The sequence below is a fragment of the Eurosta solidaginis genome, chromosome 2, assembly GCF_040869045.1.
Source record: "Eurosta solidaginis isolate ZX-2024a chromosome 2, ASM4086904v1, whole genome shotgun sequence".
NCBI lineage: Eukaryota > Metazoa > Arthropoda > Insecta > Diptera > Tephritidae > Eurosta > Eurosta solidaginis.
The window spans coordinates 237,981,128-238,007,502 of record NC_090320.1 but is presented as its reverse complement, the minus strand read 5'-3'; the positions used below and the strand labels follow the sequence as shown (position 1 = coordinate 238,007,502).

The 26,375-nt window shown below is 40.5% G+C and overlaps 1 protein-coding gene across 2 annotated transcripts in view; it reads right to left on the bottom strand.

Moving 5' to 3' along the window:
- LOC137240717 (kinesin-like protein CG14535) overlaps positions 1 to 26,375 on the bottom strand; it is a 575,047-nt gene that overhangs the window by 438,067 nt on the left and 110,605 nt on the right. The window lies entirely within an intron of this gene.

Below are 26,375 nucleotides of genomic sequence, written 5' to 3'. Positions count from 1 at the left end.
ACATAGTTCCTAAAACAATCTCGATGGGTCCTGGAATAGTCCCAACATATCTGATAAAACAATCACAACCGGTCTTGGAATGACACCGAATAGTACCAAAATTATTCTGAAGTAGTATCAAAATAATCTCGAAATAGCTTCGAAATGATCCCAAAATTGTACTCCCAAAACGGTCCTGGAAATACGCCAAAATAGTACCGAAATTACTCTGAAATACTCCCAAACCCAATCCCGAAATGGTCATATAGTTGTTCTGCACAATTCTAATCGGTGCTAAAGTTTTGCCGAAAACAAAGCCGCAATTATCCCGAAACAGTACGGAAATTATCCCGAAATTGTCCCAAAAACAAGCCCGAAACGGTTCTGGAATTGCCCCGAAATAGTCCCAAAACTTTTTATAAATAGTTCCGAAATTATCCCAAAAGCAGTCGCGGAATTGCAGTGATATGCAGTGATACTGAAACCTCGGTACTGCAAAATTTCGGATCGGTCTCAAGGTGTTCCCAAAATGACCTGAAAAGAATCCGGAAATATTTCCGAAATGATACCGAAGCAGTGCAGTACATTCCCGAAATAGTCTTAGCAAGATATCTAGTCCCAAAATTAAACTTCACTCACAACCTAGCATCGAGGCTCCAACATGAGATTCACTCCCTAGTATTTGAATGCCGTAAGACTTAAGTTGCATCTACTAAGGTAAACCACATTCCACGAAGAAGCTTAACCCAAGCTGTACTTTCTAACGTAGATTTGAACTTTTTGGAGGCTTGATACGGATTCTTAAGCTAATATTGCCTCGTGCTTTGCTGTTCTCTGTGATTTTCATTAATCAGCTTCCAAATTGAGTGCCTTAAGTGTTATATTCTAAATAAAATTTTCCTCATGCTTTCATCTAACAAACTGTTTATGTTCCAGTTTGAGAGACAAAGTAAGGTTACACAATATTTTCCACTAACTAACTTTTAATGTTTCAGTGTTGCTTCACTCCTAGTCTCATAAACTCCTTCCTATCAAATCTACTCCTAACACATACCGTCAGCTGCGGTTCGTCCATCTTCACACACACATTTACAAGTCAGATATTAACTAAATGGGAAGTAAGTATGAGTTTGTGTATATTTGAATTTAGCATTGGTAGTTTATTCAGGTTTCTGCTTCAATGGATGTCAGTCATATAATTTAACACCGTTGAACTATTTTATGAGTGCACTGACTACTCGTTTACTTTTATACAGAGGCGTAGAGTTAGGTTTAAGCATAGTAGGAGCAGGAGATAAGTACTGCTACTTAAGTTGTTGATTACTTGTTTGATTTGTCTATCGGGCTCCAATGACTCTAATTAGCGCTCATACTCCATATTGATACCAAAACTTGTGAGGTATCCTATGAAAATATATTTTATTATTGGGTAATGATCACATTTTGATGTATGAAGCCCCAAGCGTTGTAGAAATACTGCAGGGATGCTATGGTTGGTTGGTTTCTGTGTTCCCCAAGTAGCGCTTGCGGCGCCATTAAAATGCACTTCCTCTTGGAATCAATTAGTTATGTGTATTAAATTACTTTACAATGAGTTTGTTTTTACTCGAGCCATTTTGTTAGCGAAATAAACCTGTTCATGCTATTTACAGAACATTTTGATTAGTCTCTCGGCACGAAACCGCCTAATGTTCGGCACGTGTTAATTGCCAGGGTGGGACATTCGCAAAAGAAATGGGTGGCCGTTTCCTTACAATCTTCTTGGTTGGACATCCTGCATATGTGAAAGGGGCTTAGGTGTCTGCGAATTTGCATACCCCTCGGCCGTTAACAGAGTTCTCAAATAGGTAGCAACAGACTTTCTCTATTCCTAGTGGCTTTGCTTGAAAGATACAAGCTGAGTTTTGGAAGACAGATTTGGAGAGCAACTTCTAGCTGTGCGGAGAAGTACTCTGCATCAACACCGTAGTCAATTTTGGACCCTCTATAAATAGTGAGATGACATCATCCTACCATGTCTGCTGACAAATCCGTTCTCCAGGGTATCCCCACCTAAAAGTTTTTGTCATGTCAAATTTTAATGTAGGCGAAAGCTAATATGTTGTCGAATCCCTGCGCCTGATGGCAGAGATACTAGCTATTAGGTGTATGTGAAGTTCCAGTAGCAGCTTCCTAAGGGTAGTATTTAACGCGTCTGACACGAAACTAAGTGCTCAGGCTGACGGTTGTAATTTGTTTTGCATTTTTTATGGTGTTTATGGTTTACCAGGGTTGACCACTACAATACCACCTCGTACGATAGGATGAGCCCAGTGACTGCTGTGTAAAACCACATCGTACGCCTTCTCTACTCTTCTTTCAATGTTGAATTTTTCAGTTTATCTTCTTGTCTATTTCGACTCCAAGGTACTTAAACCAGTTGAAAGCGAGAGCTCTGTGCCTTTTAATGAAGGCAGGCGAAATTCAAGTATTTTGGTTCTGTTTCTGAAGAGTATCACAGTAGCAGGGGAGAGAACGCCACGCTCGGGTCTGCTGCTGCCTCAGCGTTCTCCAGCATTAAATGTGTCCAACCGCATATATGGTTGTCTACTCTGGGATGGAATAGTACGTTCCTTGGTAGCACACAATTCGTTTTTTCCGGCATTGTCTAACCCGAATCGATGTTATTATTTTTATCCAGATTGCCCTAGCAACTACTTCGCTATCCGCATTCGCAAATACCTCAAAAGTGTTTCGCTCAGCATTTCCATTGCCACGAAACATACCGGACCTCGAAGAACCAAGAAGTACCATTATAAAGCAAGCAGTCCATATGTATGCCAATATGTCCTTGGAAAGCTGATCCTTGAACTTTACCGCCCTATATTCGCAGTCAAACCTTGTCGAGTAAAGGAACTCTCTTTTTGGCTGGGCCTGTCATAGTCGATGACCTTCTGAGACAGACGTACCACTTTATTCTCTGTAAGATGTCCGAGGAAGATGCAAATAACTGAATCCACCTACGAGCAAATAATCTTTTACTAATGTTGAAGTTAAATACTATGGACACATTCAATCTGTATCAGAAGTGTTTATTAAGCGGCCAGTTCAAACTAATATTTAACTACACAAAAAACCCGGTACTTATCCAACCAGAAGTTTTATACTTTATCCTGCAGGTCTCAACAAAAAAGGGTTACTTTTTCACCCGAATCCAGTTGTCTTCCAAAGTGGAGTTGTGTTCTGGAACGGCTTTGGAACCTGCTCTACAAGTCGATCGGAAGAAGGCTTAATATGACTTCAAGCGATCGCTGTATTTCACCAATTTTTGTAGACAGTACCGCTTTTTAGAGTTCTCTATTAGATCTACATTTTAGATGGTTAGGGGAAATACTCCCGCAGTATATATTCATGCATAAAAAAAAAAAATAAATGTAAGGCGCGATAACCTCCGAAGTGATCTAAGGCCGAGCTTCTCTTCCAATTTGCGTCGTGCTCCTCTTGATTTTTCCCTACAAATTGGCCGGACGGGACCTACATGTTTTATGCCGACTCCGAACGGCATCTGCAAGGCAGATGAGTTTTCACTGAGAGCTTTTCATGGCAGAAATACAATCGGAGCGCTTGCCAGACACTGCCGAGGGGCGACCCCGCTTAGAAAAATTTTCTTCTAATTGAAAAATCTTATTTCTAAAATTTTGATGTTGCTTTGCCCGGGAGTTGAACCCAGGGCATACGGTGTGATAGGCGGAGCACGCTACCATCACACCACGGTGGCCGCCATATATTCATGCATGTTCCAGTTTAATTTGTTCACCATAATAGTACCGAGGCATTTTACATCACAATAGCTGCAGAGAAGAGCTTTGCCACGCCTCGTGAAGAGCATCATCTTTGTCTGGAGGAACTTAAATGGAGCTGGTAGTTTTTGACCAGGAATGTCTAGGACATTGCGCAGTGGGGTCCCGTCAATATAGGGATGTTCTCAATTGCTTTTAAAGCAACCCAAGCAGCCCGCTACTCTAAGAGCAGAATAGTTATCGAGAGGCTCATGAATAGAGACAGTGAATACGAAAGAGTGACAGCTTTGAAGTGATAGTTATGCTTTCGAGAAGTAGCCTCACAAAGTCCATCAGAGGCCGTCTTAGATCTTTACGTAACGGAGATTCGGTTGTACGGAATGACACAGGACCTAGGGGAACCTACGGCAAGTAATGTCAGTCTACCACTTGGCGGCATCGGCGCACTACTTTCAATGATAACCACAATTCAGAGCACAGCACTCGGAGTTTCCCTTATCACCTACCGCCATCCGCTCCTCTTCTACAGTTGAAACTATTAGGCTCAGTATATGCGCCGCCTAGCAATACCATATTTGGCTGAAGTGTAAAAGGGTCCTGTGGTACCAGGAGTTATGTTTGTTTGACTCTATAGACAGGGGGAAGGCGATAGATATATCGTTCCTTTTGGCTATTCTTCTTTACGGTTTAAGCAATGTTTGGGTAAACCAACTTTCATTTTTCGTAAGGAAATATTTGTTTTGAGGGCCTTTTATATTGCATTTCGAGCATCCCAAGTTGAAAAATTATTTAAATTCCGCAGGAACTTGTTGATCGTACTTTACCTGTAAATTCTTCTGGCATGTACATTCTCTCTATACTTAACTTTGTGAACTGGCTCCCATAAAAGGCAAAGCCAATTATGTAGAAGTCAGTGGCAGTCAGTTCTAGTTTGGAATAAATTTGACTCTTATTAACGCATACCCTCTATCAACAGTTCCGCTCTGAGCTTCAAGAGCCGCAGTCTGGTGATCAGCCAAGTCCAAAACTTCGCTTGAGGTAAGCTTGTTAGGTCCTTATTTAGTTCTCCCATGGGCAGAACACCCATACCCATGTACACATTTATCGATTGTCCGCTGCTACAGTGATAGCCGCAAAATATGCCCGCCAAAATATCAAATTGACTTGACAACATTGCCACAGCTCAAAATTAAGTTGCGTCGGTCTTTCAGCTTATGTCATTGTACTTAGCTGTTAAATTTATGTACAAACATATGTAAGTACGTATATAGTTGAAGCGTCACTGATGATACTTAAACTACAACAATAACAAAAATATCTGTCCTACCATCCGTCCATCCATCCTTCTAGTCTATATATCTATATAGAAACCACCATTAGTTGTTACAATTTATGCTCTTTAAGTGTCGAGCAGAGGGTTGGTGTGTGCGAGTGAGATTTAAAGATACAGGACGATAATAGTGGTGTCAACATCCATCGCACTCACCGCTTGAGCTTATTGACATGGAAGCATGACTTTCGGCGTTCATCCTGACAAATACAACATGGAGAAGCTATCACAGTGACAACGACAACGCATAGCATTGCCAGCATAAAAGTTATATTTGCAGCTTACAGCAACGCACTTGAAAGTATCCTGACAGCAGTGGCAAGCAGCGCCACCTACATACAAACTTACATATAACTAAATTTCGTATTCAAGCACTTGGTAGCCCAGCAGCATATTATGCTGACTGATTTTTAGTGTCGTATGTTTAAGTGTTGAAGTAAGCTTCCTCCCTCCCATTCTCTGCCAAGGGCATTGTGGTGGTGAGTATTCATGTTTTGAATTTAACGTGGCGTTAGCTTTGTTACAACTGCCACTTGAGACATTTATGACTGCCGTTACTGTTGCAGCTACTGCTGTGGTTTATGATTTTAATGTTGTTGTTACTCTGTAGTTTATGCACATATGCATAGTCTACCTGAACCCTTTTTCGCTAATTGGAATTTATAAAAAAAATTACACAACAGAATAAGAAACAAATACCGTCTGGTTTAATTAGAGCAAATTTACTGTCGATTCGAACTACATGGTAAGGGTACTGCCTTTAAGTTCTGCATATAGACTTTAGGGAATGATTTGTAGAATTTTTTTTTAAGGGTGGAGTTTAAGTTAATCATCCCCGAGCAAAAATCTATTTTGGACCTTCAGCTATGTTTATACTTCCAGACCTCCTAGTTTAAGGAAAACTTATTCCATTAAGTCCTCACTATCCAAGACTTAAGAATGCGGATGTATCTGTAGCGGTTAGGGAGCACTTAAATACCCTATCTGTAAAGCAAGAACTCTGGAACTCGTTTGTTATTAACAGACTTATCAGTTCGAAAAAAAAAACTATAGTAGCAATAATCTCAACTATACATCGTCTTCCCGCTCACATTTGCTTGCTAAGAGCAACCGTTTATGGTAGCTATGGACGGACTACGCAATGAATGTAGCACCATCACCATGGCTTCGGGTTGGTGATATACGCAGTCCTGAGATCATACCTCTAAGCATACCGAAAGCGACACTGGTCACGTTAAAAGTGCTTTAACTCCGGCAGATGTGACGGGAGCTCTGCTAAGTTACTGCAATGTCTCTATAGAAAGCATTAAGCATGCACACAGCTGCACTGACTTCCTCTTGCGAATGAGGTCTTGTTCTATAGAGAGCAGTTGGGCTGCTCCAAGAAAGTAAACTTTCAGAGACCAATGTTTAATACCAAGTTGCTTTAAGGGCATTAGAATTTCACTTGATAAAATAGCATATCAATGTATCTGATTTGTTGGTTCAAGGGGAAAGAAATATCGAAAGTAAAAAAATTACTAAAGAAATGGCCAGAAAAGGTTCACCCGTACATCAAAAGTCAGTGTGCTAACGCCCCGATGCTTTCATAAGCGCTACCATCTTCTTGAGAGTATAATGGTAAGCACGTCATTTAATGAAAAATGAAGAAATCTAGATGGACAAATGTACCCCGAATGATCAAGTAAAACTGAACAAAGTTTCCATGCACCCCTTCTCTCAATAATGTAACCAATATGATTATTGAAGAGCGGCAACCAAAGTTCTATAATTCATTTTTTAAAGTTTAAGGCGTCCGTAGTTCCACTTCTTCCTTTAATGGTCTAGAAACGCAAAGCTGAGTCAACGCTGGATGCCCGTCATCTGCTAGACCTTCAGAACAATGCGTTTGCTGCCGCTATGTAATTTTACTCACAACTTTGAGGTAAAATTCATTGCTATTAATTCTAATCAATATTGAAATCTTTTGAAGTTGTTCCTTGTTGGGAAAAACTCGGAGAATTACTTGCGTATCTTATCGCATTAGCAACAACATTAAACAAAAGAGGCCAACTTTGTTCCAATTTAAAAGAAAATTGTTCTTTTATTCAAACAAAATTTTCAATACCGAGTAAAAAAAGTTCAGAGAAAGAACTGTGTCAGTGTGTCATAGAAATTGTATTATTGAGCAAAATATCAATCATACATACTTTTATCATTACGTCATGTGACATTTCTTATATATTATCTTCCGACAGTAGTGATGACACCTGTGGCAATACCTGAAGCTATGTGCGTGTGTCTCACAAACTCAATTACAATATATGTATGTGGGGCATCATCTGAATACCGAAGTACATACATTCGTATCATAAGATTTACTTCTCCTACGCAGCCCACTAAAATAAAAATTGTTTAAAATACCAACAATAATATTCAATACTATAATTAGTACATTTGACGTAATCTCATTTCTTTTTAGTTTGCCGGCAGATGTGCATTACACTGTGCTCGGGACCGTTGCAGGGCATGCCAGAAAGTTGGAAACTTAAACTGGAAATATGAAACACAATTTATTCAAAGGCAGTACAACAACAACAAAGCAGTGAGTTGGCAATGCTTAAACAAATGCTGTTCGGAATATGCAAAAGTATTAAGGTTCCAATATTCGGAGGAGGATCTACTATTTCATTTTTTTGAGGAAGTAGTTTAGTTTAGGTTGAACTGGTCGGTTCATGAAGGCCTCACATAGACTGAATGAGTCCGTAGCATTACCAGAACATTGTTGAACTACCAAACTGAAAAACCCCATCAAAAATCAGGACCCATGTTATAAAATAACTCCATCCTCTTGGCAAATACTAGAAGCTGTAATAGGACCAATGCCACTTGCTGCTTCTAGATCTGACAGCTGTATCACTCCTAATAGCTGGAGTCTTAGCCTGGTAAAGTAGAGTATGAGCACATAGCGTACTCGAAAGTTTCCTCCTCCAACCCGCACTGCCTACATCTGCTATCACTGACTAAGTTTAACGGCGTGTGATGCCAGAAAGCAGTGTCCAGTGAAAATATCAGTCATGAGTCTAAAGTCCTCTCTTTTAAATGATAGAAGTAACTTTGTTAGTCCAATGTTGTAACACCTACACATGATCTTCGACACTTTGCAGCTCCGCACTTGGGTTGAAGCCTTTCCCGCTTTTTCGATCATGTGCACCTCTGGCCGTCTCTTCATCTCTCCTAATCTGATTGGGACGTCTACGGAGCCCCATTTTAGCAAGTATATTCCCCTAAAGGTCTGGAACCCAATATAGATGCATATGTCTCCCTGTCCCGATGCTTTCCAGGAATTGCTTACACTCTTACACACCTTAAGATTATGTGCTATGCGAGATTATTGCCTTAATTTCTATAACTCTGGTTACGGCTACTACTTCCGCTTGTAAACACAGCAATGAACTATTCCCCCTCTATTCCTATGCCTTTTTCTGCTTCCCTCCTCCTTTTTCTCGCGTTTATCGACATTGCCTCCTTCACTTCCCCTACGTGCTCCCTCAACTCCAACCTCCACATTTTTTGTAGTTTTGGTCCACTGTGCGCCAGAAAGTGTCCCAAATATGGTTCTAGGCAGAAAACTGCAAATCGTGCCTTTAAAAAGATTTTTTTTAAATTGCTTGGTCCCCGCCCCACTTCCTTTAAAGAAAGGCGTAAGTACCAAGTAGTCATGAAGTCTGTTGTGTAAATTTACAGGTCTACGCGTAAAAAGGTATTGTTTATAGGTTAACTAGAGATCGCCCAGTTATAATTAAACCACAACAGAAGATACTTTACTAGAAGCAAATATTTTCGCGCTTTTTGAAAAAATCTTTGTCGGTAAGGGCCGATACCGTTATCGCCGAATCGGCTTCGCATTGGTTTTTTTATAGACTTATTATTCATTTTTATATTCAAGTTTCATCGGTATCTGTTTCATATGAACCAACCCGTGAGTCGTCTGATAACAAATCGATAACAGCCGATAAACAGAAAACTTATCGATATCAAGTATATAGTTTTTTTTGCAACAAATCGATAACCTAACGCTAAATAATCCACAACTTTTCGCTAATAAATCGGTGACATACTGATAGCACGTCCATACAAGATGTGCAACTCATTGGCAGTTTTTGTTGTCTTTAGATAATGATAATCTTCGAGCACTTCGATAATAAAATGATAACCCGTCTTTGCACTCATAAAAAAGTAGCCTACATTCCTATAAGAAATTGGAGACACTCTGAAAATATATCGATAACTTTTCGATAAATTATAATATACCAACAACATTTCATAAAAAATCGAGAAAGTTTTGTAAAACTTTCGATAACTTTTCGATGATAAATCGGTTATTTTTAGAGAAACCATAATTCGTCGATAGAAAATTGGTAAGTCATTGATAATCTTTCTTGTCGATAGAAAATGTACAGCACTTCGATAAATCTTTTGATAACTCGTCGATAACACACCTATATACATAGTGTGTACAACAAAGCGATAACTCTTGGGTAAGAAATGGATAGCATACCCATACGCTTTCGATAACAAACCGATAGCCCAACGATAACAAATCGGCCTTACTTCGATAACATATCGATAACTTTTCGATGAATAATAGCATATCGATAACTGTTTGGTAACAAACCGTGAACTTTTTGATAATAAATCGGTAACTTTTCGATAACAAATCGGTTATTTTTAAGGAGCCGATAACTTGTCAATAAAAATCGATTGGTCATTGATAATTCTTTTAGACGCAGCAAACGATAATCTTTGTGGTCGATAGAAATTGTATAGCACTTCGATAAATCTTTTGATAATTCGTCTATATCGCGTCGATAACACACATACATATGTATGTACAACAAAACTGATTTCGATAACCTACCGATAGCGCAACGATATCAAACCGTTATTACTTCGATAATAAATTGATACACCCCATGCGATTACGTGAACCAAAAGTGTTTATTTTATAAAATAAAAAAAAGGACGTGTGGCACTCGGGGACTGCCGCGGTAAAGCTATTGCATCTTATCAACTTATGCAAGTATAATATTTATGCAACATTTTGTTTTCTTTGATATTAATTCAAGTTTTGTCTTTGATATTAATTCAAGTTAACCTTTTTAAGCGTGGTGACAGATAAGAAAACAAATTTTTTACTTTTATTGAATAAATGAGAAGTTAATATTTAACTTTCACTTTAACTTTAAGTTTATTTTTAAATTCAACTTTAACTTTCACTTTAACTTTAACATTAACTTTAAATTTAACTTTAACTTTAACTTTATCTTTAACTTTAACTTCAACTTTAACTTTAACTTTAATTTTAACTTTAACTTTAACTTTAACTTTAACTTTAACCTTAACTTTAACTTTAACTTTAACTTTCACTTTAACATTCACTTTAACTTTAACTTTAACTTTATCTTTAACTTTAACTTTAACTTTAACTTTAACTTTAACCTTAACTTTAACTTTAACTTTATCTTTAACTTTAACTTTAACTTTAACTTTCACTTTAACATTCACTTTAACTTTAACTTTAACTTACACTTTAACATTCACACTCAGAAAGCCTGCTGCTGACCGCTGCTGGATGGAGAGTCATAGAGGATCTGACTGCCAGCGATCACAACTACATCACTTTCCACCTAAACGATCCCGGTCAGAGGCAGATTCCGAACGGGCCACGCAGAACAAAAGCATGGGACGCATCCAAGGTCGACTCTGCCACGTTCTCCGCATCAGTACTGGGGGATGCCCGACGGATAATCAACAACTCCAGTCCGACGGAAGAGACGGTTGAAAAGACAATGAGCTGTCTTCGCCACGCTTGCAACCTCTCTATGCCACGGAGGGGAGTGTGGAGGGGTAAAAAGCAGGTATACTAGTGGAATAGCGAAATCGCGGAGCTGCGGAAAATATGCCACAGGATGCGAAGGCTAGCAACTCGCGCGCGCGGCAGGCCTGAGGCTCTAGAAAAGTCGGAAGCGTACAAAGGAGCGAAGAAAGCTCTTAGTGCTGCCATTAAGCAAAGCAAGCTTAAGTGCTGGAAAGCGCTTTGCGAGGAAGTGGATCGAGACCCATGGGGGCAGGGATATAAGATAGTAATGAAGAAGTTCCGTCCGCCAAACCAGCTGATGGACGAGAACCAAATAAGGAACATTGTGGATGGCCTGTTTCCCACCCAACTGCCTAGGGAGGGCGGGTACGTTACCCATGAAGATCGCAACGTGGAACCATTCCAAGAAGAAGAGCTTAAAACTGCCGTGCGAACTATGAAACCTAAGAAAGCATCTGGGCCCGACGGAATACCCGCGGAGGCAATTAGACTAGCTGCAAACGACTGCCCAGAACTTATGTTGCACATGTACAACAAATGTCTCGAAGAAAGAACTTTCCCCACCATATGGAAGACAGCACGACTGGTTCTCATTCCAAAAGGGAAAGGAGATCCCAACTCTCCATCATCCTACCGTCCCCTATGTATGTTGGACACAGCAGGGAAATTGATGGAGATTCTCCTGAAGCAACGCCTCACCAGAGCGTTACAGGACGCCGGAGGACTGTCGCCCAGACAGCATGGTTTTCGGAGGGGGCACTCCACAATCGATGCCATAGCAGAAGTTATAGACGCAGTCAAGAAAGCCGAGACAGCGTGCCACAGAGCAAGACCTATAGCGTTGGTGGCCACGCTGGACGTCAAAAACGCTTTTAACTGAGCTAGGTGGGAGGACATGCTTGAGGCACTAGAAAGCACTTTCAAAGTACCGCAATATTTATTAGAAATTTTAAGGGACTACCTAAGAGAGAGGTATATAATATATGAAAGTACTCACGGTCAAAAAAAGGTAAAAATAACAGGTGGAGCAGCCCAGGGTTCGGTACTAGGTCCCGATCTCTGGAATATAACTTACGACAGTCTTCTTCGATTAGACAAGCCAGAAAGCACCTTCCTCGTTGCCTCTGCAGACGACGTGGCAGCTGTGATAACAACACCAAGCTGCGAGCTGGCACAGCTAAAATTAAACCAGGTCATGCGTAATGTAAATAGGTGGATGGCTGAGCACGGTCTCCAGTTAGCAACAGCCAAAACGGAGATCGTCATCCTCACAAAGAGACGTATTCCCACTACCAGGAACATGATGGTTGGGGACCAGCCAATAGAAACACTCGCTTCAACGAAATATCTGGGAGTGAGGTTAGACAGCAAACTCAACTTCTCGGATCACATACGAGGGGCCTGCGAAAGAGCTGCGCGCATAATAGCGCAGTTGAGTAGATTAATGGCAAACACAGGTGGCCCAAAGCCATGCACAAGGAAGTTGCTTGCATCAGCCTCGGATTATATACTCTTATATGGTGCAGAAATCTGCGCGAACGCAATGAAATACCGGAAGAACCGAGTCGCCCTCACCTCGGTCCAACGCAGAGGGGCGCTGCGAATATCTTCGGCTTACCGCACGGTATCAGCTGAAGCTGTCCTGGTCGTTGCGGGAACCATACCGATATATCTTCTCGTTGAGGAAAGAAAAACAATATATGACAACGGATCGCAAGCAAGTAGAGCTGCTGTTGCCATGCAGGCGCGAGGAGAATCGATCCGACGTTGGCAAGATCAGTGGAGCAACAGCATCGTAGGAAAGTGGACTAGGGAACTAATCCCTGAACTGAATCCATGGTTGAAGCGACCGCACGGAGAGGTAGACTTTTACCTGACCCAGTTTCTAACGGGACATGGTTACTTCCGCAAATACCTACACAGAATGGGTAAGGTTGATAGCCCGAGCTGCCTGTACTGTGGGGAAATAGACGATGTACGCCACACCTTCTTCGAATGCAGGCACTTCTCCCATTAGCGAAGGAGGGTAGAAGATGTACTTTGCGACCTATCCCCGGGCAGTGTCATTAATAACATGACCTGTCGAAGAGGCAGATGGGATACGGTCAGCACATATGTGAGGCATATACTTACCAGTAAACGAGAAGACGGATGCCTAGCCCATTAGCGCGCACCCGTACCCGAAGTAATGCTAAACGCGGTCCCAGGTACGGGGATTAGCGCGGGCCGTGGGAGGTTAAGTTTTAGTGGGTAGGCCTTCATGGAAGAAGGGAGTCCTACACTCGGAGAGTCTCGCAGTGAGGCTTAAATATCCCGGTCAGTGCATAAAGCATTTCCTCCTTCCACGAAACAAAAAAAAAAAAAAAAAAACATTCACTTTAACTTTAACTTTATGATCCGGGGTGGGCGTGAGCTTAGCACCTGCTAACAAGCCAACCTAATATAAACGCACGCAAGTCATTTTCTGTCAAACATGTCTCATGCACATACAACTTGTATGAGAGCAACTCAAATTGAATTTGCTGCGTGAAAACCTAACTCGATTTTCAATTTTTGTTCTGCGTGACATTTAAATTTGACGTTTTAACACATGCTTTACATTGTCGCAACGCATGCTTATTTGGGTTAGGGCAAAAAACGCCGGTTGTTTGCGTGCGCTAAAAAAACGCAGTGCGGTTTTATTAGGTTGGCTTGTAAGCGACCATATATGTATACGATAAGCGATAGCACAATGGCTACTTCGTGAAAATCAACGACAGCTCTTTTAGTTTGATTTCGATGGTCGTACGGTGAGGAAGGGTCGCATGCACGCTTAAACAGAGTATCGAAGGGTGCGTGTGACACGTGTTCACCGCTTAAGCATTGAAATCAATAAATAAATAATTGATTTTGCTTTCGTGCTCGCTACGCGTTCGAGTTTACTATCACATTCTAAATTTGGTAACCTGCCCACCGCTGATTATGATAGATATCCAATATTATGTATTTGGCCTGTTGCGAATCTTTTCGAACCTTTTCGAGCCTTTTCGGATCTTTTTTGACAAATATCCGTTACGGTTTTTTTTGATTTAGTCGCCAAGCCCGCGATAATATCTATGCAATAGCTTAAAAATGTAAGGCGCGATAACCTCCGAAGAGATCTAAGGCCGAGCTTCCTTCCAATTTGCGTCGTGCTTCTCTTGATTTTCCCTACAAATTGGCCGGACGGGACCTACATGTTTTATGCCGACTCCGAACGGATGGCAGATGAGTTTTCACTGAGAGCTTTTCATGGCAGAAATACACTCGGAGCGCTTGCCAAACACTGCCGAGGGGCGACCCCGCTTAGACAAATTTTCTTCTAGTTGAAAAACCTTATTTCTAAAATTTTGATGTTGCTTTGCCCGGGGTGCGAACCCAGGGCATACGGTGTGGCAGGCGGAGCACGCTATCATCACACCACGGTGTTTATTTTATAGTTCTCCAAGATTCGTGGAACCCACAAACCAGCACGAGTCCTTGAACTTACAAAAGCCAACTATGTAAGTTATCGAAGAATAACAATCAATTGTATATTGAAACTATTCACTTTACCGCAATCGAAGCCTTCACTTATTTATTCGTTTTACTTCAGATAAATTTCTTTCCCTCGCCCATCCACTTCACTATCCACAACAATACGCAACCACAAATCAACGACTTCCTCCTGAAATTATATGGCATTGAGTGAAAAATGGGCTAAGCAAATTGTTACCAGAATTTTCAAAGCTAACTCATTGTCTTAATCGCTTTGTATACGTTCAAACATTCCTAGTTGTGGCCACCAGCTGAATACCCATTCATTAGTTAACACTACGTCCACTGCCAGGCAAGATTGCCTCCAATAAACTTGCCGGCACCTCCACCTCAATTCGATGGTCAGTGGCAGTCACTTAAATGAACGAACGCACTCACGCATTCCCGGTCGTTCAGTTCATTCATTCGGTTAGTTAATCACTGACTTTTGCACTTTGTAGTGCTTTGGAGTTTTGCTTTTATTTTATTATACGTTTCTATTTTTTGTTCCTCCCATTCTTATTGCTAAAGTAGAATTTGCTACTTGAGTCGAAGAATTTGCTCTTCATAGTTTTATGCATTTATTAGCACAATTTCAAGTTATATTAACGCGCACTTAGCTCAGCATATGTACGCGTTAGTTCTTTAATGAATATTTTCTTTGTTTTAATGCTAATGTGTATTGACTGTGTTACAGAGTGCTGCACTGATGCTTATGAAGATAAGTAGATACGCTTACGTGAAAAGAACTAGCACCATTTTCTCCGAATAGTTACATTCAACCCTCCACGCTGTCATATGCACTGAAGGCAGTCGCTGCTGACGATTTTGGACCTGTTAGGAGACTTTTTTTTTATAAATTGGCGTTTAACCGCATATGACCCAAGAGGTCCTTGCAAATCCTTATGGAGCGTGTGGTCTTGCGTGAATTCAAACATAGTAGGCTATTACAATTTGCGCGGTCAATATTCGTTTGAAGTCGACAAACTGATTGTGCTTGTCGATTGTTTTACCCAGGACTTTGCATGAAAATCTGGCCGGTGATTGATATAAGAGATCAGCAGCGGCACTAACAAGGTACAATCAATTTGACGACTATGACATAAGCTTTTTACTATTCACGACAAATAGCAATCTTGAGAAGGAAACAACAAAGCAGTGAAAGGCTGCATATAGTTATATTATCTTAAAGACGGCTCTTCATGTGGATGGAACTGTCTAATGCTACTTACGTGTCTGTCTTGGAACAAGCGCTTGGTGTCGGTTACCATGACACTGCTCATGAGCTTCGCATAGTGCCGCGAAATGTTGATGAGGTTCATAACCCACTAATTTGCTAAGTCCCATCCACCTAGGGCGGCCACTATACACGCATACACCCTGACTTCGAAGCCAACCGCCGTCAGCTGAACAACTAGAGGCTGATATTTCACCAGCTTCTAGTGTCATGTATCTTCGGACTAAGCCTTAAGCTCGGAGGGGTAACTCTACAGATTTTGGTTTTTGAGGAAGGTTAAAAATCCGCAATATCAGAATTATGAAATACTTTGGGTTATAAAAAAACCACATTTTTGCAGTTTTCTGGTTTCTATTATCCTCATACATAAATATGCACGGAAATCTTTTTATAAATAACAATTTATTGCTGACGTAGCTGTCAATTAGCTGTATGTGTGGGGCATTAAAGTGAGTAGAAGCATCAAGCATCATCAATCATGGTCATTGGAACAAAAGGAGCTATAACTGTTTCGCGATAGGGAGGTCAAGTCTTCCTTCATCTGCCTGTCCCAACTCATTGGAGGTGTCCCACTTCCTCTGCTTCCAAACTTCGGTGTCGACTGAAAAGAAAGTATTCTTGGCCGGACCTAGCCAGAGAAGCCTTTAGGTTTTTATTAGCTGTACTTTTGTCATATCTGCGTAAAGCTCATACATGACTTCGGTACTTGCGTCGGTATCACGGACAGCACCATACATATTCCGCGTGAAAATAATGGCTGGTGTATGTATTCAACTAGAAAGCCAACATGTGAGACGAGGAGGAGATAGGAAGCTTCGTTTGTAGATGCCCTGCAGATGCACTAGGAATAAAAACAGAGAGTAAGCACACCAGAGAGCTTCCGCTTTACCCCAAAGCAAAAAGGACGAGAGGCCGACATAAGCGTGTGGGGCTGCTTTTTGACTAATTTCATCTACCACAGATATGATGGAAGATTCGATATATACATCTTATGTGGAGGATATGGAGATTATATGAATGTAATAAAATAATTCATAGAAAGTGCCATATTGCAACTACGTGATGCAATGGCCCCTAGGGTCAGAATCTCACGGAGTTTTGAGGCGTCCATTGTAGGTAGAGCTCTTTGGGAAAATAATCCATATACTGAACCCGGCTCAGAGTGCCATATTGCAACTACGTGATGCAATGGCCCCTAGGGTCAGAATCTCACGGAGTTTTGAGGCGTCCATTGTAGGTAGAGCTCTTTGGGAAAATAATCCATATACTGAACCCGGCTCAGAGATCTGGTTCACGGATGGATAATGAATTGATGGCGGAAAAAGGGGAGCTGGTATCTATGGGCCCAACTTCAAGAAATCGATACCAATATGATGCTACACCGTCATTTATCAGGCAAAAATCCTTGCAATAGAGGTTTGCGTTAAAAAATGTCTATTGAGAAGCTTATCATTTAGGAGTACCCCCAGTATATCAGAATACCATGCAGCCTTGCATGCATTACACAACTACTGCAAAGCTAGTGGATGAATGAATTAGAGTCCTAAATAAGATTTTGTTAGGATGGCATCCTGCTACATGGCCCATGCTGCGGAGGTTTCACCGATGGAGTGCAAGAGGCTAGTACAGGACGAAGGGCGTAAAGGGCGGTTGGCCATAGGCGCGGATACAAATGCGCACCACAATGCGTGGGGAGGAGCAAATACGAACGAGAGAGGCGAATCTCTATTTTGTTACATCCTGCAAAACAATTTGCAGATAGCCAACAGCGGAAATGTCCCTACATACATTGGTCCAACATCCAGCAATGCTTTGGATATTTTGAGCTCCGAACGTGATATATCAAGGTATGATTGGATGGTTCTCGATAGACCATCCTCCTCCGACCATGCGTGTATCAGCTTCAGCAGCTCCCTAAAGAGGGTAGAAAAGGGAGGAAAATTTAGAAACCCTAGGTCAACGAACTGGACTAAATTCCAGAAACAGGTAGAAACAAAACTGGGACAACCCAAAGAGGTTGCCAATGTGGAAGAACTGGAGGAGTCTAATCAATTCCTATCAAGGACTCTTATGACTGCGTATAACAAAGCTTGCCCTCTAAGAAGATTCAGAGGAAAAGCAAAGCCGCCGTGGTGGAACAATGAGCTGAGTCTTCTAAGAAGACAGGTAAAAGAAATGTTTAAGCTAGCAAACACCGCGGAAAGCGAAGCATGTCGGGACGAGTACAGGGATCTACTGAGGATCTACAAGCGTAAAATTTCCAGGGCGAAGATAATCTCATGGAAAAGTTTCTGTACGAACATAGAGTGCTCCAGCGAAACAGCAAGAAAGAGAACGGGGAATGGTCACGTAATAGTGAGGAATACCTTGAGGTGCTTCTCGATACACCTTTCCCATCGGGAGATGGTTTAGAAGAGTCAGCAGACAGCACTCACACTTCGATCACGGAGCGGGTAGTGCCGGGTTTGGGGACCGATACCAAGATCGAATGGGCAGTGAAGACGTTTTCTAAGTTTAATTCGCCGGGCTCAGATGGTATATTCCCGACCATGCTACAAGTATAGCGGTCGTGGAATGGCTTAAAATAATATTCGATGGGTGCATAAGACTGAATCATGTACCGCACTCTTGGGGAACTGCTCGTGTAGCTTCCCTATCAAAGGCGGGAAAGATCGGGAACGTGTATCCCAAAGACTATAGACCCATTAGCTTAACATCATTTCTGCTCAAAACCTTTGAGAAGCTGATAGTTGTGTATATAAAGTTCAACGTGGATGAAAACTGCTCTCCACAGCACAGCATGCGTACACCAAAGGCAAGTCGGTAGACACCGCATTGCATAGGGTGGTAATAAGCATAGAGAAATCCCTGGAATATAAGGAGTATGATCTAGGAGTCTTCTTGGACATTGCCGGGGCATTCAATAATGTTCCCAAATGGGCGATTATGGATGGTCTTAATTACACTAAAGTACATCCAGCCTTAACCAGATGGAGCGGCTGCATGTTAAATTGCAGGAAGATTACATAGCAATGGGGATTGTGCGAGGCCACTAAATCAGTGGACAGGGGCACGCCGCAGGGAGGGGTGCTGTCACCTCTGTTGTGGACGCTGGTCATCAACCAACTGCTCAGGCGATTCGATGAGGGCCCCGTAAAACTTACGGCTTACGCAGATGACGTTGCAATTGTCATAAGTGGAAAGTGCCTTCCAACGATTAGCTCTCTGGATCGGGCGCTTCGGATATTCATACCTGGGCATCTAATATTGGGTTGAAAATCACCGCGGAGAAGACGGGTATGGTCTTGTTTACAAAGAGGTACAAGGTCCTAAATTGGACCAGGCCTGAGTTAGGAGGGTGACCCCACAGGAGAAACCTTGCACAAAATATCTAGGAATAATGCTAGACAGTAAGTTGTAATGGAAGCTCAACGTGGAGGAGAGGGTTAAGAAGGCCTCAATGACACTTTATGCATGTAAAAGAATGCTGGGGTGTACGTGGGGCTTATCGCCCTCTCTTTCTCATTGGGTTTTACAGCGATTGTAAGCACTATTCTATACTATGGAGTTCTTGTTTGGTGGAAAGCACACAAAAACCAACCTACCTCAAAAAATTAGAGGGGGTATGTAGATTATCAATGCTTAGCATTACGGCAGTCCTGAAAACAACCCCAACGGCTGCACTGTATGCCATTCTGCACACTCCAACTAAGCTGGTAGCAAAGAACGTAGAGTTAACAACTGCAACAACGCTCGGTGCCTCGGGCAGCTAGAACGCCGACCATGTGGCCATAGTAGTATAGCGTCATCAATCACAGGACGAACAGACTACCTGATCCACTAATCTGCGCTTCGAGGGAGATCTTAAGGCCACAATAGAGGTGGACGGTTGGCGCAAAAGTGCTGAAATGGCAGACGAGGCGATACATGTGTACACAAATGGTTCCAAAGTAGTGGAAGGAGTAGGGTCTGCGGTATACAGTGCTGATCCGGAAATCGACAAATGCTACAGCCTGCTGGATTACTGTAGCGTTTTCCAAGCAGAAATATTAGCCATAACGATAGCAGTAGAAACCCTGGAAGAAAATATCTTGAGCTGCAAGCACTTTAACTTTTATATTGACAGCAATTAAGGCAATAATCTCGCATAGCAGGGTCACAGGGAATATGGGAATAGATGGGAATGAAAAACCTTAGGATAACTAAATGGCTTCTATAATTAAAAAGAGAGGACTGTAGACTCATGACGGGTATTCTGACTGGACACTGCGTTTAAATTAGGCTTGGTCAGTGATAGCAGATGTAGGAAGTGCGGGTTGGAGGAGGAAACGATCGAGCACGTTCTGTGCTCGTGCTCTGCGCTTGCCAGGCTAAGAATCCAGCTATTAGGAGTGATACAGCTGTCAGATCTAGAAGCAGCAAGTGGCTTAAGTCCTAGGAAGCGCTTAGTATTTACCAAGAAGACGGAGCTGTTTTATAATATAGGTCCTGGTTTTTGATAGGGTTTTTCAGTTTGGTCGTTAAAACAAAATTCTGGTAACACTACGGACTCATTCAGTCTATGTGAGGTCCTCATGGACCGGCCAGTTCAACCTAACCTAACCTAGGATGGCTTCCCATTCATCAGGGACATGACGGTTATGAACAGACTACCTAGCTAAGCAGGGTAAGAAAGCAGCATTCTATGGTGCAGACCACTTCTATGGGCTAACAAAAACACACACTAGGGAAACCATGACTAACTTGGAAACAAAGCTGTTCAGACAATACTAGGGTGAATGCCCAGGGCAAAGATGGGACAAATTGTTTATATTCCCAGCAACGAGAGTATCAGCCAAACTCATTAATTTGAGCAAAAAGGACCTACGGACTCTCATTGGGTACTATACGGTACATTGTAGTCTAAGATATAACCCAAGTAAATGAAGTATATCGGATACTCAAATATTACTCTTTTGTGAGCAGGAATGCATTGCTCTGTCAAGGCAGAGACCCTCCGGTCTAGGTGACGTGGCTTGTGATATTGAGTAAAAAGTAACTACCTGTCAGTGCTTAGAATGATACGAGAGCATAACTTGACAAGGTTTCCAGATAATTTAACAATTTATTTCCTTTGCTAGCTTTCCCTTTGACCCATACCAAAGGTCTCAAATTGTAATCGATTCCATTACATTGCCCAGCAGTTTAGCTATAAAACGGCCCCACTTTCTTACTTTGTGATAAACAAAACAAAATTAATAAAAATTCATTTAAAGCATAAAGAAAAATGTGAAGAATTTTATGAGTCAATTATAATATCAATTATAGTTTACATATAGTTACGCATAAACATTAAGGTGCGTCGTAATTTACAACTTTATACTCTCAAACCAGTCAAACAAGTGTATCTCCATATAAGACTAAACATGCACATGTATGTATGTCAGTGGCGTAGTAAGGGGGGGGGGTCTTTAGGGGGCATCTTGCCCCGTGTGCTACTCACAGGGGGCGCCAAATGGTCCGCAAAGCAGAAATTTCTGGATAATTTGTATTTTTATTATAACTGATTTCTGGAAAAAATTTTATATACTAAAAAATGCATGCATATATCCAGAACACTTGCGACAGGATGTGGAATAATTGAAAGCATATATCTATTTTCTCACGTTCAACGTTACGATGGGAATTATTAAAAAATGCTTTAACAAAAACTGTCAAACGTGAATCTGAAGCACGATTGAGCGCCAGAATACAAGCGGTTACGGTCGACGATGACCTACACAATTTAGTAGAACACTTCGAACAATTAGCAGAAGGCACAAACACCACCAGTGACACCAGAATCGAAACTAAAATTATGTTTGCAAAATATACTAAATTTCAGTTTCATAACATTAGTTCATTTCTGATATGAAATTTTAAGGAGGATTGATCGTGTGCAGCTCAGATTACAAAATCCGGTGATGAATTTTAGAGAAACGTATCATGATCTTAAATCATTAGCGACTGAACTATCCGAAATTCGGGACACTCTCTCTTTGTGAACAATGGGATATTGATATAGATAGTAAAACGTGTAAGAAAGAAGGCGCGGCAATATGTTGGTCTTTCCGCAGAATGTGAAATTTCTCGCGTTATGAAAAGTGGTCTCGGTCGTCTCCAACAAGAAATACGTACAATATTTACACCAAAAAATGACCTTAATTTTAAATTTGGATTTTTCTTGGACGTTGGAAATTTGTTAAACAAGGATAATAACAACTTAGAAAGAAATTGTAAGAACTTAAGTGAATTTCATAATACAGATTTCGATGGAACAAAACTTTTCGAAATATGTGTCTGAAAAATATATTTTTCCCCGGGCGCAAGAAAACCTTTCTACGCCACTGATGTATGTATGAATGTATGCAAAAAAAAGAGTTGTGTGCCACATGCAGCAAAACACCCGGCGTCGCACATGCCACATGTGCGTCTAAGTACTGCAGTAAAAAGCAAGCAATTTCCCGTTAGCTCCCTCCCACCTATGCGATTATGTAGCAGAATTTACTTAACAAGGGAAGTAGCCTGCTTCGAGTTACATAAATACTACAACTTAACTTCAAGGTAAATGATTTCTGTTTTACTTCTCGGCCCTTTTGCTTTCAACAACTTTGCAGTTATATTTATTTAAGTACGAACTACAAATTTTGCCCTGTGCTCACTCCAATGAATGTTGTGCCCGTGGCCCGTTCGTACTACGATGATACATTAGCTCATAAAAGTACGTAGTTAATCCCTCTCGACGCTAATAAAGAGTAGTCGTTAAATTCTCAGCTGGCTAGTTTAGCATAAATTGAGGCGTTCAACCATTTTTGAAGATAGTTGCTAAACGAAAGTAATAAAAATTAAGAAATTTATGTGCCAAAGGGCCAAATTATGTATGATGCCGTGACCCTTTGCGTTGCAGTCACTCACATTCACAGTCACCACCCCATAATACCAAAAATTTCATAAAGGCATTCAGGTTTACTGTCACTCACTGAAGTGAATGAATGGTCTTATATGATAGGAATTTTGTTTGACACGAGAAAAAATGACTCGTTGCGCTATATATAATTTGCCCCTAAATATGTAGTTACGGATGATCACATCAATCATCAAATGTAACATGTTTTTGCGTAGGTATAAGTATTAGTAGTACTACCCGCTAACTGATAGATCTACCACATAGTTTCTTAAAACAAGTATTCAACTAGGGAAAACTGGGGTACATTTGACACTTTTTTTTTGAACCCATGGTTCTCGAAGCGTGATTGAACAATAAGAGAAAGAATGTTTGCTTTCCACAATGCCATTTTTTAACTTAACAATTTTGGCCGAATTTCTTTCAAGGGATACGATGTCCCTTGAAAGAAATTGTGCATTTTAATTTAAAATTTTTTGAGAAAAGCCTTTTTGTCAAATGTACCCCTATCACGGGGCACATTTGACTTTAGGATGGGAAGATTTGACACCTATATGCATTTGAAAAAGAAAAACGTTTGTGTTGTATTTTATATAAAATAAAATAGTATTTTGTAATTCAGTCTTTTTATTTTTATTGTGCAAAAATAAAATTCAAATATTTCACTTACATGTCCGAAACTAGGAAATATAAATACCAAGAACCAATATATTAAAACTTATTTTATATAATAGTTGGATAAATCCTTCTTAAAATATATTTTGTACGACAACGTGAAGTAGAAGCAGGATTTTCAGGAATCGGCAGCTTTAGCTCTACTTCACTGCGCATAATTACAGCCAAATCTTCTATTTCTGGTTTAACAAAGACCAAACTCGAATAAATGTCTTTCGAAAAAAAGTTATGTTAAAAGTGCAGTTGCCAAATGCTTCCATTATTTGACCCACATAGAAGACGGTCTTTTTGATGTTTTCTTGGAATTTAACTAGAACATAATCTCCCACATCCAACTTTTCATCATCAGTTATTTTGTGTATTACCATATCATCTGCCCGAGATTCAAGATAACCTTCATCGTCAGCAGCGAATCCATTAGAATCAATTGTCTCAGCGTAGCTAACATCACTCATACTTTCGTCAGTTGAGTCCACTTTAATTTGGCGTTTTCTTTTCGGTTGCTTTTTTTTTACCTGCGCTGTTTTTTTTCTGTGAAAATTTAAGAGTGCTTTTGGCATTATGAAAAGTTTTCTTAATAGTAACCTGCTCAATCCTTCGTTTTTCAGCTGAACACGTTAGAATTCGAGAAGCGGCGTTTTTTGAGGATTTCTTGGACGCATGAAGTTGCGATATAGGCCTGACAGATTCTGGTGTGGCGCATGGCGTAGAATCACTTATGTTGCTCTCTGTGTTCATTATAATATTTACGATGAAATAATATCGTCTAACCTTTCAGGAACAACGGGTGCGCCTTACTCATCTGTAACAGCCTCCAGTGCAAAGGTTTCATCTTAAAAAACCTGGGTATTGAGAGGATAAATTCCAGTCGCTTTGAATCCGTTCATTATGTTTTCGGGAGAGAATGATCTTTGAAATGGTTGTTGGGTTGATGTTGCGATGTCGTATATACTGATTTGTTTACCAGGATTTGTGACTAGAAAATCGTTAAAGGCTTTGCGGCAAAGTTGCTTAAAAGGGCCGAAAACTGATACATCCAGTGGTTGAAGACGATGGGAAGTATGTGGAGGAAAAGAAAGTAATACAATTCCGGCATCTGCGCAATAGTTAACGCTCTCTAAACTGCAATGTGATGTATGATTATCAAGTAGAATTAGAATGGGATTTTCAGTCGAACAATTGGTAAATTTTTGAATGTGTTTCAGCACATTTACAAAGACTTCTGAAATCATCCATCCGGATTTTGTATTCATTGCCAATGAACCCGGCATGCATCCACTTCTGAATCTTTCACTAAAACGTTCACAAGAAAATATATAAACTGGAAGCAAACGATTTCCGCAAGCGTTAACTATGCCGACGATTGTTACCAAACTGCCACGTTCAGCGGAAGATGCTCGAGAAACCGAACGTTGTCCCTTTGCAGCATAAATCTGCAGAGATGAAATATAATATTTGCGCAAATTAGCATAATGTTTCCAAATAAACTAAAAATACTCTCAAACGTATAAATACCATCATAATCATTAATTGACGCTTAAACGCCTTAGCGATTTTGGCCGTTACGTACTTATAACTATTTTTTACCTTAATAGGCTCCATCACCGTAGTTACGCCACTTTCGTCCAAATTATAGATATCCTTTGCTTGGAATGAATATTTTTCATATATCGAAGCAAGGTTTATTAAAAAGCTTTCCACTGCTGATTTAGTAAAACCACGTAGTCTTGCCAAACTGATCTTTTCAGGTTTACGAAGGGAGATAGAAGGGTTTCTTTTAAGAAATCCGTAAAGCCAATCATCTCCAGCTTCTTTTTATTTCTCTCAAGTAGTGGGAACAATAATATTGACTGCTTTAGCGTAGTCATACGCAAACATTTTAAAGTTTGATACGATAAGCCATAAGAATAAAAAGCACATTTCTTGACGTATTCACAAATTTCGATTTCTTGTTGTTCAGTAAATGTCTGATTTGCTGTGTATTTCGATTGGTATTTGAAAGGATCTTCAGAGCTGCTGTCATTTCCAGAATCGGAGATTTCGCCTGAAGGTAATTTTTTTCTCAAACGCATGATTAGGGTTGTCCTTTTTATTCCATATTTGATTGCAGCTGAAGTTTGAGTCTCTCTTCCATTTCTGATATCTTTTATTGCATTGCTAATATTTTTTTCGTTTATAGCACACCGATTAGTCTTCTTTTTGCAATTACGAACCATGTTTCCTAATTATTAACCGAAAACTAGATAACGGTACACTCACTATATACATAATAAGAACTAAGATGACTCTTGTCAAATGTATCCCCTTCAAAAATGTCAAATGTGCCCCATCTTCGTTTATTTTAATTATTGACATTTTCTTACCTTTTAAATTCGTTTGTCCTCAAATTCGAAAATCTTTTCGAAATTATTGGAAATAATATTAGTTTATTTCACTTGGTTATTTAAAATTATAACTCAACTGACATCACAAATGTCTTACGTATCACTGTAACAAAATAACACAGAATGCCGAAAAAGGAGAAAAACACGTGCTGCTCCACCAAAATGTACGCACTAACTGGCAAACTTCATGGAACTGAGTAAAATCAAATACTTTACCAATCCTAATTTATAAATTCGATTGATTGTACTGGCATAACATCGAAAAGCCCATAGTCAAATGTGCACCAAAGTCAAATGTACCCCAGTTTCCCCTACTTCTGCTAAATAAGTTGCAAACTCTTTCAATTATTTTCAGTAGTGCCTCTAGCGCAATTTACCCGAATTGAGGGTTGCAACGCCTACGCCATAGACTTATTCATCTATGCTGAGAAGGGCTTTCATATCAGTGTAGGCCTATCTAATTTGTAGCGCTCCGCTCGAAAATTGTCATCATCGTAGCAGGTTCTTTCAGCGGGACGTTCAAATGATCACTTACTCCGAAGTAGGTAAAGAACACGTGCGTAAAGCTGGCAGACCCAAGTGCTAAAAATAAGTTTAAGTTGTTTGAGAATTAAGTGCATTTTAGGTGCTATTTAGGGCCACAAAAGATAATTTAGGTGCTCATTTGGTTTTCGA